The sequence below is a fragment of the Notechis scutatus genome, chromosome 1 (genome assembly GCF_049901735.1).
Source record: "Notechis scutatus isolate UNSWTSFEM ecotype Mainland chromosome 1, rNotScu1.2, whole genome shotgun sequence".
In the NCBI taxonomy this organism is placed as follows: Eukaryota; Metazoa; Chordata; class Lepidosauria; order Squamata; family Elapidae; genus Notechis; species Notechis scutatus.
Window position 1 is genome coordinate 95,921,306 of NC_142009.1, and position 13,981 is coordinate 95,935,286.

The window sequence follows — 13,981 nt, forward strand, 5'->3', positions numbered from 1 at the left end:
AATATCCTTTACTTGTCAAGTAAAGTAATGTTCTGTCAAAATCAGCATGCAAAACATCATGAAAGTATATTTTTGACATTTGTGTTTTTTGTATTTATTTATACTGCAGTATGTATTAATTTTGTCTTAGCAAATGAATCTGTGATGAAAAATAAAATTAAAAAGACTGCTTCCCATTTGTCCACAACATTATTAAGATGTAAACATGAGTGATCTTACAGAAATAGTAGTAGAGACATTATGGCACATTCAGTCATGGTTGGACTGGGTTTATTTTAAATTAGTGGAATGTGTGAGTCCAGCAAGTCTAGTTTTTAAACTATTGTTTATCTTTCATGTGTTGTATAAATCAGTTAACTGTGGTTTAGTCAACAAACCATGCTTTAAAATCTGGCTTAACCATTGTATAAAGCCAACCATTTTCAGAGTTCATAGTTATGTTAGGATCTTTTTTACTCTTGTTTTGTTGAACAAGACATTGGGGATTGGGTTCAACCATAATATTAACCTGCAATAGGCAGGTTTATATATCATAAGCCCAAACCAAGTAGAGTAAAACACTTAGGGCATAACATTGCATGCAGGCAAGCCATGTTGATCAAGTTACTTGAATATTATTTCATTAAACTCCCATCCTGAAAATGCACCAGCCATTAATGTTGGTAAGAGTAAACTATCAATAAGATTTCAACTAATCAACATAGTACTGCATCCCCCAGATTAATGTAAATCAGTGATATGCTGAATGTATAACAACTGGTTCTGCCAACTCCATTACTACCATCACATTGCTTCAGGAATGCCCAAACAGCTGATTGGTGTGCTAAGTGCTTAGCTCCACTCTCAACCAGCTTGCAAAATTTTATGAATTGAATAAATGAATGAATGAATGAATGAATGAGCAAGCAAGCAAGTCAGCAAGCAGGCAAGCAAGCAGTTAAGCAAGCAGCTCCATCATCTCACTGGTGTTGATCTAAAAATACTTCATTATAAGCCAAACCTCCATGTTACTTGATTCCCTATTGAACCACACAATAGTCTCCTTGGTTCAAGTCATTAAACAATCTATTGTTTAGAACTGATTGGTCAACTGACATTGGGAACTTATTTCCTTGGCTAGGTTTCTAGACTTTTCTTCTTCTTACTCAACAGAGTTTAATAGCAGAAAGCTCTCAAACTGCAGAATACAGGAAAAAACTCAAATCTAGAGAGAGGGAAGAAGGTTTGATCTCAAGGGATATATAGAGGGATATGCAACATATTGTGGATATCTCAACAACTAGCAATTTTGACAGCAGTCTTTTGTTGTGGGGAAAAAAAGAGTAAGATTGAAGAAAGGTTGTAAGTAAAGAGGTTAAGCCTTAAGAATTTCTTGCTCTCTTTTGTATTCCTAACCACATATTTTCAACACACTTGGTATATGTCTTGAACTTTATATATAATATTGAATTAATCCAGCCACTTTCCTCCATCCCTGCCCTTATTTATCTGGAAAAAGTTCTAAAGATAAGCTTGTGGCAAGGAATTTGGTTATCATCATTATTTATTTTTGTTCCCTTCAGTATCAAAACTGGTAAGACTCATGCTTTTAGAATTTAATTATCTTGTGATAAAAACCTCATTGGCTTCATCAAAAAAATATTATGAAATTTATTTGCCTTCTTTTTGTATGCAGAGCATTTCTTGAGTTTTTAAAAATACTTTATCTGAGCAAATTATAAGCTGAATAAAGTAAATCAGCTTCAATAAGCAGAGCCGTAATTAACATCCTGTACAATAGACTTTAGTTTTAAAAGTTATTAACTTATTAAAAGAATAGGAATCACAATATATTTTGCATTAGTGATAATCTGTTATGATAGGAAACAATCTAGACAGAAGTACTTTAATGAATACTTGGCATCTTAATATGCCAAATCTATCTTTGTCTAGATAATTAAAAGAATTGTTTGAAAGACAAAAAGTTAAATTATCTTTACTAGCTTTCACTCACACTGGCACTGAGTCATAATAAAAATGTGGAAAGGGATTTGAATGCCAAACAATAATGTCAAAATGTAGAAACTGTCTTGGTACTTCTCAGCAGCTGTGCCTGTGGTTTGAATGAACAAAAATGAGTTCTCAGCAATAACTTTTGCTTTAAATAGTTATTTATCCAGAAACATAAAACTATAATAGAACAGCCTTCTACCACCTTGGTGCCTTCTAGATGTATGGAATGTATATGGACAGAAGTAGCATATGCTTTTTTTTATTACAGAATGTTTTTTTTCCACCCTTATTCAAGATGCTCACAATAATCATATAAAGAGCATTTTTGCTATCCAATAAAATCATAGTTGGGTGTCTAAAATTAAATTAAATTAAATTAAAAGGTCCTTAAAAACACTAGCAGATCAGAATAAGTAAGAATCTAAGCTCCATAAGCACAGTGAAATCTTCCCTTTCTTTTCAGTCAGGACAAGGTGAGGGAGACATCAAACCCTTGGTTGAGCAACCATTTCTACAAGAAAGGTTGCCACCAAAAAAGCTCTTTCATGCTCTCCTACTCTCTCATGGCCAGGAGTGGGGAATCTGCAGAATCTCTTCTCAGACCGAATTCTCAGGATGAACATACTCTGACAAATGGCATTATAGGTCATAATCAGAATAGGACAGTTGGAAGGGACTTGGAGGTCTTTTAGTCCAACCCCTTGCTCAGGCAGGCAACCCTATACCATTTCAGACAAATTGTTGTCCAATCTCTTCTTCAAAACCTCCAGTATTGGAGCACTCCAACTTCTGGAGGTAACTCATTCCATTGATTAATTGTTCTAACTGTTCAACACTTTGTTCAACTCTGTTAAACTAACTAACACTCTGAATTGGATATGGAAATATATTGATAGCAAATATAGCAAGTACAATATAGATCTTGCCCTGCTGAAATTATCCTCACTAGCCAACAAGCAAGTTGCTACTTCACCCATAGGGTCATGCCCCTGGTGGAGACTGACTATGAGCAGTCAGAGTCCCATCCCTTATCCATCCTAGGGCACGCAGGGAGGAGAGGATCAGGGTAAAATGTGGTCTACTTGGGAGGAGAGGGCCATGATCCTCTTCATGGGTTGCAGGTGTGAGATCTGCATAAGAGTTTGGACCTGCGTGCTAACAGACGCTGGAGACAACTTAGTGTTTTATTCCTAAAGAAGGTTTATGTTGGTTGGCGTTCTTCCAACAGACTGTCTCTGGTTATCTTCCTGAAGTTGGCAATTATCTATCCTGGTCTGTCATGGAACTTTATTTAGTGCAGTTTGTTTTTTGTTTTTTGCTTTGTTATCGGCTCTTTGAATTTGAACTGTATTTCTTTCCTTTGAAATGTTATTTTGAAAATACTTTACTCCTCCACTGTGAACAATTAAACAGTGAAGCCAAGTTGAAGGCATTAAATGACTTTTAATTACATTTTGGGTTTTGTTATATTTCTGAGATACTCTGAGTCATCACACATAGCAGTTTCTTCAAAAGTCATCCCACGTAGGTGATGTTGTGATCTTCCATGATGCTCTATCATCTTCTCCAGAATCCTCCCTAATAAATGGAAGATTGGAGACCAGGTAAAGGTTGTTCAATAAAATTAAGCTGAGACGGTGTTTTTTTTTAAATTTTCTTTTCAGGAAGGGTCAAACCACTAGCTCTTGCAAGACACAAAGTATTGCCACCTTCAATAAAATGTTACTAACCTTTTAAATCCATCCTCTCATACCTGCCTAAATACCTGAAGGAGCCAGGACAGCTCATGTTGCAAAGATGCCCAACAAATTCTAGACAATATGGTAAGATTTGCATGGGATTCTGCCATATGGACTCTAAATCAGAGTGATTTTATCAACAAAATGACAGGCAAACAAATCATAGCATCCTGATATTCTTTCCATCTATACTTATGTAATAAGATATAGTGTAGGTCATCTTAACCAGGGCCACTAGATTATTAGGTAATGCTACAATCCATTAAAAATATTGGCATTTACTTCTTTTATCACCACAGTCTAGACCAGAATATGTTCCCATTGTGCCTTGTCCCTGATTGTATTCACTCCTTGTTGTCAGTTGACTGTGCTCTAAAAATTGATCCTACCAACTCATCCCTGACAGCTCCTCCATACACCAAGGACAGGAGACAAGGTAGTGCTTCTTGGAACAATTATAACTCATTATCTCTGAATTCCAGAGATTGTTTAGGCCCAAGTTTGGAACTAACCATCAAGTGACTGGAAATATTTACAGATGTCTGCAAGAAAACAACCATTTATACAAGATGTCTGGGCATACCATCCAAATTAATCCCTCCCTATTGATGAACCACATGCTGACTATGAAGTTATTGGGTCATGACAAAGTATTGATCACAATGTCCTCTATTTTGGTATCACAAGCCATTTGCTCTTATGGGATAAACTAGACTCAACATGTGACCACCTATATGAATCAAGCCAAATATCACTTGAAATAATTCATGAAGGTGATTATTTTTTAATGCTCTGAACTCACCACCAGAGTATAGAAACTGAAATACATGCAAGGTATGCTCCGTTATATCTAAAAAGAAGAAGAAGAAGCATGATTTTATTACATGGACCTGCATTCACAAGCACCAGTCTGAAGCCAAAGCACCGTGGGATGTTGTTTTCAGGTTCTTAGAGCAGTTGGATAAGGAGGGGATCAACACTCAGCTGCTGATTTCCCTACTCTTGGTATAGCTAATCAATGCCTCCCATCATAACTTCTTCTACCTGTCACTTTGATAATGAAGGCTCTCCACTTCCCAATTTACTGCTCACGTGGCAATTGTGGATCCTTCCCTCGCCAAATGGCAGCCCCAGGACAGCTCACTCACAGCTGGCCATTTTGGGGCTGACAGTGCCCTTTGCCATCTTGATCATATATGGCATTCAGAGCATCCCAGACAAATGTCACCTAACTCTCCTTATATAGATCTTCTGAATTTGTCTAGCTCTCAGGCCTATGGCCAGTCTAACAAACTAACCAACTTTTTCTCCTACACTACCCACTCTAAAACATACTTCAGCAGCTTGCCTAGTATTCCTCTTCTCCCCAATAGCTGTACTCTCTTTGCGACAATGTTTGGTGTGCTATAAGGAACCTCCTCAAATATGCTCTTCCTCTGACCCAGAAAGTGAAACTGTACAAGATATTTGCAGTAGCAGCTCCCATCAAACACAACCAACACTATGTCCTTTCCAAATGGTGACAACCTACTATAAATTCTGCAATTCTGTAGCATGGGTTGAGAGACCACTAATCAAGAATGTTAATGGATTACTAAAATAATATTGGAAGGTAATACTTTTATATGACTCAAATTATCTTCCAACTCAGGAAAAAAAAACAATAATACATGCATGGTATTCTACAATGTTTTTCCCATTCATTCCAAGGTAAGTGATAAGAGCTATTGAAAGTCCATATCTTTTTGTCCAGGCAAACAAGGGTTTTCTTTCACTCAAATTTATAAGGATTTTCATATGGGGGAAAAAAAAGTCTTATTTAAATATGTCCCATAAAGGGTTTATAGTTTTTTTTTTTTCAAATTGTGACTCCATCATCGCCTTATTGCATTTCTGAACTAAATCCTTCTTTGTTGCTTTTCACATTTAGTCAGATTTAGATTGTCATTGCTTTGTTGGAGTGAGCTAAAAAATAGATTGTAGTATGAGGTACAATAGCAGTTGGAAATAGAGTTTATAAAGAAGCACAAGGATTAGTGTTGAATAAAATATACATTAAAAAACTAAATACAATTTTCAGTACAGTGAGTTATGAGAATTCGTGTGGATGAGCAGCTTCTGGATTTGACAGTGAATATGTGAATAGAAATAAAAGCACCCCACATGCTTTAATATGCAATATAGGACAGTGTTAGCAGAGAATTTGCTACAGCACTGCCAAAGCTTTCAATGCTATACCATCCGAAATTTCCGGAATCCTAAAGATCCCCATCAATGCATATTTTTAAAAAGTATCTCACTGCATGTACTCTTTACTATACTATATTTCAGTATCAGAAGCACTGAATCACTTCCATGATGAAACAATCAGCCAGTGACATCACCATTGCCCAGGAGACATCTAGTTGGAACTTCTTTCATGTCCCCATTAAGTTGCCCTTTGAAGTGGTACCCATCTATCTACTCACAATCACCCACTTTTGAACTGCTGGGTTGGCAGGAGCTGGAGTGAGCAATGAGAACTCACTCCACCACACAGCAGTAACCAAACCTCAAACACGAGTCTGCCAATGGTCATACCAGCAACCTAACCACATGAGCCACCACATTTCTGGACTCTTTACTACAATAATAAGACTTGCCATAGTTGTGTGAAAAGTTGAGAATTTAACTAGAGACACTCACAGGGGGATTAAGCACTCATTAAGCACCAGCAGATTATCTATGTATTCTAATGTGCTAGCTAATATTAATAGCTTAATATGGGCTAATATAAAAATGTAAACTGACACTAATAGGATTGTTTTTAATGAAAATAGCTGCAAAAGTATTTCCGTGTACATCATTATTTCTATTTGGTTGGCCAAGCAATCTTCTGAAATTTGTAAAAATCCTGCAAACGTTTAATTTTCAGTTTAGTTCTATAATATCATATGAACCTGATTCATTGCAACTGTGCCTGCTTTGTTGAAATGTCTTTTATTCAAAGCTTGGAATTAAGCTCAATCATTTTATTATATGCCACACTGAAGGGGGGAAGGGGAATGTAAAAGATAAGTAACACTGACAATAGTACTTTAAATATCCCTTTCATCATAAAATGACGCTCGAGGCAGCTGCAGCTTCTGTATGGAAACTTGGGCAAAAAAATGTATTTCTTTTCTTTGTGAGTGATCAAACTGCCCACACTGTCCTGAATCCCCAAAAACTATATCCTGGACTGACACCAAGGTTCATGACTATGGGATATGTACAGTGAATTAGCATTTAAGAGTGGCCTCCATGGCTAATGCCTCGTCCTAGCGTGTTTCTCCAAAAAGAAGGTTGTTTTCTTTTGACCCGTGAAAAAATGACTAGGCCTTCTTTTGAGAGGATTCTAATTATTGATTCACCTCATGGCGGTGGCACCAACAGCCCCACCCAGCAGAAGACCGCTGCTGGCCCACTTCTTCTGTGGCCACTTGCCCTGGCCTTCGTTTCACCTTCAGATACCTTGCGGAAAGCCCTCTGCAGCTGATAATAGAGCTCCAGATCAATCTGGATCCGGATGCATGTGAATGGTGGCAAGCGGCTGCTGAAGAAGCAGCCACAGAAGAAGGCTAGGTAAATGTTGGGGTGTGTGAGGCCTGGTAAGCAGGGCAGATCCACCACCCCCCATCCTTACCCTAGCTTATTTTTTACCTGTCTGGCCTTGCCCCACCCCCTGCACCCCAGGATGGGTAGGGACTTTAATTAGGGATAATTTTGTGGGTGAGGCTTAATTTGATTGCATGCACTCAAAAACGTGATAGGGCTTCTTTTCAAAGTGGGTCGTCCTTTAGGAGAAACATGGTATTTCCTTCTGTAGACGTTCTTTTGGTTTCCTCAGCTGTTTCTGATTGAGTACACAAGGAGAAAAGGAAGTGTAATTAGCAGGGCCTTATTTTTAGCCATTGTAAACTAGGGCAGTTTTGAATAGGAAGAGAGGCACCAAAATGGGAGGGCAAAAGAATCAAGGAAGAAATGGAATAATGAGAGAAACCGATCCAAGCCCCTTCTCCCCCAAAAGAGTGACAAACTAATGAAAGCCACAGGTAAGAAACTACTGAATGAGGAGCAGATTCCCTAATATATTAGGGAAGAGTGCAAGTCCGAGACTGCTCGTTCTTGACATGAAAAAAAGGAAAGAAAAAGAAAGAAAAATGAGTTATGGATTCGGATAAAGATTTAAGTTAAGAGGGATGCTTACACAACTATTTTTTTCTATTGAGTAATACAGATTACATGTGGTCCTTGACTTACAACAGTTCATTTAGTGACTGTTCAAAGTTACAGTGGCACTGAAAAAAGTCACTTACATCCGTTTTTCACACAACTGTTGCAGCATCCCCATGGTCAGGTGATCAAAATTTGGGATGCTTGGCAATTGGTCCCTATTTATGATGGTTGCAATGTCCTGAGGTCATATGATCACCTTCTGTGACCTTCTGACAAGCAAAATCAATGAGGAAACCATTTTCACTTAACAACTGTGTTACTTGCCTAACAACTGCAGTGATTCACCTAACAACTGCGTCAAGAAAGATTGTAAAATGGGGCAAAACTCATTTAACAAATATTTCACTTAGCAACAGAAATGTTGGGCTCACCTGTAGTTGGAGGACTATCTATATTTTATAAATTCTTGAATTGCCTATTAATTAATTTATTAATTAATGAACACATCATGATAATCTCAGTCTCTCTTGGGTCCAAATATACCTCAGGGAAATCTTGTATGAGATTGAGATAATTTCTCGTTGAATTTGTATGTCAGGGTTCCAAGTAACAGACCAAATCAATCAAAACTCTGGGGCCTAGAATTTCCTCAAAGTATGAATTTATTAGGAATATCATATTGGTGCAGTTGGTGAAATTCCAACTCTGAAGGACCCAAGGTTTTCCCCACCCAAATCAAAACCCAAAGTTCTTACCCCCAGGTCACATGTCCATCACATGGTCCAATCAGGTCACAGTCCTAACTTCAGCTGGCTTTTGTCCACGCCTTTCCAACACCTGGTAGAGCGTGTTTGGGTCCCACAGGAAAGAATGTTATTTTGACTACACATCAGAGGTGGTATTCAGCAGGTTCTGACCAGTTCTGGACAACCAGTAGTGGAAATGTTGAGTAGTCCGGAGAACTGGTAAACATCACCTCTGACTGGAGATTTTTACAGTATCCTTCCCCTGCCATGCCCACCAAGCCATGGCCACAGAACCGGTAGTAAAAAAAATTGAATCCCACCATTGCTACACATCTCCCAGCTATCTCTATCTCCCCATTCACATTTCCACAGCTCCAACCAGCCTTGCTGTGGCAGCCCTGAAGATGCTTCCAAAATAGCTTCAGGGCTGACATTGTAATTTAATCTGCTTTAACACCATTAGTCCCATATCTGACAATCTGTGATCTTAGGTGAATCACAATTCAAGGCTCTTCTGCCAATTAGCTGGCTCCGACACTACTAACAGTATTTCAAGTAATATTGGAAACATCTTTCCAGTGATGAAGATGAAGATGCAAATAATAATATGCAATTTGGATAGAAGAGTGGTGAAAATTAATAAAGTTCCATTCCAGGAAGAAATGTCAACAAAAATAAAAGACAAAATAAAGCCCAGAGCAAAAAGGTTGTTTTCTTTTAACCTCCTCCAAATTATCTCAGCCAATTTCAGAATGCTAAAATAAGGATAATATCCAAGTCTGCTTGCATTTCAGCATCAGTTTCTTCTTTTAGCCAAATTAAACACCAACATCTGTTTGAACTGCCATCATATGATACCAAACAATTAATATTGGAAAATTAATGCAGAATCATTGCAGCTCAGTAGATTCAGTTGATTCAGTTGTTCTAACGTGTCCCACAATAACCCCAGTGTTCAATCAAAGTCCCTTACTCCTGTTCCCACAAATCCGTGTTCACTCCATGAAAGATTGAAGCTTTGTGAACTTGATCAAAGTCCCTTGTCCCCAAATTCATGCCATGAGTTGTTTTCCACATTCCTGCTCAGTGTGCTTTTTTTCTCTCCTTCAATTACAATGATATATGTATTTCTTTACTAGGTGACTGATAAAGGAATTTTCAAGATAGATCTCAGAGAATATTGAAAGGCATTTGTTGAGACCCAAACACTTTTATTAAATGTTTCTCCTGATCATCATGAAATACACCATGAGCTAAAAGTTGAATTGTTGCCTCCTAAAAATTCATTTTATTCCTGACGTCTAAGAAGAAGAAAAGGAGGGGTGTGCAATTGGGAAAGTAGTAGCTATATAAGGCACATTATCTATGCTTCAAATAATAGACTGATGGCTATCTAGAAAAATGCTAAATCAAGTTTCAGTTTTCAAAACTGCTATTCATTAGCTATAAAACTTCAAAACTCATATCCAACTGCTGAAAATATTTTTTTCTGTCCGCCTGCACTACTATTAATACCAAGATAATCTATCTCTGTTTAAAAAAAAAGTTTAATCTTCCAAAATTCCAGTTGAAAAGGAAATGAAGGGTTGTGTTTTTTTAAAAAAATGATATTTCAAGATTTACAGTCCAGGAAGCTTATATGTGAAATAAATGATGGGGAATTCATTGCAGTTTTAATCATTTGTATTGTATTTCAGACAGCAGAGACAAAACCTTGAAAGTATTTTTGTTACAATCTAAAGTTGCCAACTTATTTAAGCAGGATAGTTGCTTCAAATTGTTTCTGGTTCGAAAAATTGTGCAGTTTGATGACTAAGATCCATGGTTTGGACTAGGATGTGTTAAGACACATCCCAATAAATTCAGACAAAATTTATATCTGATGATTATATTTGGCAGAAAAGGTTACAGGTTCCAAGTACTGTTATTTCTTGGTAAGCCTACAAAATCTTATCAATATAGATCAGTGCTTGCCAACCTCAGAGACTTAAGATGTGTGGATTTCAACTCCCAGAATTCCCCAGCCAGCAAAATATGGGAAATAGCACTGACTATAACACATCAGCAGAGCTTTGAAGAATCCTTTCATTGACTTTCATTTTGTAGTTATATCAATTAAGTAATTCTTAATAGTTTATAACTGTTATACTTGTGGGTAGAAAAACTGCATATTAATGTTCAAGAAATCAGTGAATCAGTAAAATGTTTATTATGGTCACTGACCAAAACTATATGCAATTCTGAAAATACAGTGAAAATGAATAAACAAATGTATTATGTATAAATAAAAAAATAAACAATTAGAAAAGATCTAAAACAAACAGAAAAACATGCAATATTACAAGGGCTATTCAACAAATGATTGTAGAATTACTATAACTAAATAGACAAGTTCAAAAAAAAATATTTGAATTCTGGTTTAATGATTCTTAGAATCTTAAACTAGATTAAAAATACATCTACGGTATGATAAATTTAATTTTATAGCTTTAAAAAATGAACCTGGAAATAAGCGAGAAAAAACATTACAGTACTTGTGTTCACTGGCTATTGCTCAAACTTAAACATAATGTAACCAAATTGGAATTTAATTGTATGATGTTCATAAGATTCAGGATAGCAGAAACTGTATTAGCTCTTATGAAACAGCAACAGTGATCAAACATAAATTACCTACTTCCCTAACATCATCTTTCAGGCATCTGAAAGGAAAGAATAAAATCATTATTTATTTTGTGACGTTAAGAACGATTCACTTGCTTTTTGAACCAGTTTTAATAAAAAGGACATATGCAATTGATCTAGTTCCTCCCAATTGACATAGGCATATTGGTACAAAGATTGTTAGGTCTTTTTCTTGATTAAAAGGATGGGGGCCTATTCTAGTACATTATCTCCAGGGTATTTCAAGCTGTTGATTTTGTATCCCAAAGCAGCTGATTTACTTCTGCTCCAGCATTTTACTTTCTTGATCAAACCAGAGTTTGGAGTTATACTTGACCAGAAGATTAATAATTGAAGCTTTAACCAAAATTTCTGGGATGATGGAGGTAACATTTGCAGATCGCTAATCATATTTGTGGTTAAGGATCCCTTGCTGCGGGTAGAATAATAAAGCTAAGAAGCTTGGACTGAACCAAGAAGAGTTCCACATTACTTGCTTAACATTTTTCCAAAATATATTACAAAATGTATTAAGAAAAAATAACAAGTTAAGTGTGTGTGTGTGTGTGTATAATATGCTTTCAAATTATTTAGGAAAGTGTTTGTTTGTTTATCTGGATCTTTATTTTTCATAATGTACTATCTGTGTAAACATGCCACCTCTTTACAGGAGGACAGAACTCAGTCTGGCCCGATCACTTTAGGTTTTTTTTTTTTTTCACTTTGTAGTGGGTTTACTTTTTTTTCTTCTCTCACTTCAGACATTGCTTAAATCCCATTCATTTCAGCAGGATTTAAGCAGCCTAACCACGCAGAACCCAATCTTATGCTCAAACCTTATGCTTAAGACTCTCTCAGGCCTGGGGCATTATTTTTATTTGAATCACCCTCTCCATTTATTTTGACTGACTCTCTCTCTCTCTCTCTCTCTCTCTCACACACACACACACACACATACATACACACACAGGGGGAATCAGTCCCTAAGCAAATGAGCAAGATGGAATAAGACTTTGAATTAGACTTTCCTATATCTCTTGGGAATAATCTACAGAATCTACAGTATCAGAAACCTGCTTAGAAGTAGCTTAAACAATCTGTAATTGATGTCGCCCCCATCACGAAACAAAAAAGTTTCATGAAATTTAAACCACTGCGAACTAGAAATCTTTCAGCTAGGCATTTGCAATCCACAACTGCCCACACAGAAACATTTATGGAAATTGGAGATGATTGTAGATAGGGTCATCACAAGGCTGAATTAAATCAGAATGCCCTTTACCTCTTTAAAAGCACTGTACCTCTTTAAAAGTGCTCAGTAAAGCTATCCATAGGACTAGTTATAAGGCACTGACTGAGTAATTTAAAATATTGTCATGAAAGGTGTCTCATAGGAAAGAAAGACCAAAAACATTATTAACTGTGTCTATATACCCAGCATCTGTTCCAGCAGATAAAATTACTTAACACATGGATAAACTTTGGTGTCAAGAGATTGCTAACTACGCATACTTAGCACTTGGCAAATAATAATAATTTAAATAACAGTTGTAATTGAAATGGGAATAAATAAGGTGGAGAGACAAGAATTCATATGGTATGTGCAGTGTTACTAGAGAACACACCAAAACTTGAATTCTTATCCCAGTTGTCTTGGGGATACCAAGTGGTAAGGGACAGCTGAACCTCTCCATCATCACTGTCTGTGGCTGGTAACCATAGCCAGCTAGAGCAAGAATAGACAGGGAGGAGGAGTCTGGAGAAAGAGGCTCTGTTCAGAGATTGACTAACAAGTCATTAACACTGGTCAGAAAGGTTTGCCCCCACCATAGATTTCTAGACATCAGAAAGCAATTTGAGGAGAGCTCCCTTCGGAAACAGTTGCCTGGTTACCATTCACAGGAGACTGACAATGGCTAGTAAAGTGCTATTACTGTCCATTAAGAAACAAGAGTGCGGGGAGGAGATGCATTGTATGCAGTAATGTCTGGTTAATCTGAGAGCTATTTTAGTATAGAAGGGGAGAGATAATCAAAGAGAACAATAATTGAATAGAATTATTCATCAACCCAGACTATTCCTTTTCATAGCAGAGTAGGATTCTTGGTAAGGCCAAAAATCACACTCGGTCTTGATTTGGAAAAGAGAAGAATAGCTGTAGCTCTCTGGGTACTAGTCAGCACTTCATCTCATGAGGTGGCTCACTAGGTGCATCTGTTATTTATCTAATAAAATCCAGGGTATTAACAAAAGACAGATCTATACTCCAGGATTTTGTCTTCTCCCCTTTTGAAGCCAAACTAGCAACTCACACCACAAATTGTGACAACATATTCCAGTGGTTGGTTATACAGCATGTCAAGAAAATTTGCTAAGCTCTATTATAAGTTTCATTATGTGGCTTCTGGTTTTGGTATTACAGGAATTCTACTTTTACTATGTACAGTATTATTCATCCTTTTTATTTCTGTCCATTATTTTTTTAAAAAAACTTCAGTTATAGTCTTTCATAAGTACCTTTTCTCCAAACTAAACAGCTCCAGTTATTGCATATGTCTTCATACATTACATCAAGTCATCTTGGTAGCTTCTTCCTGGATCTTCTACAGCTCTACAAATAACCCTCCTGATATATTGTGATTA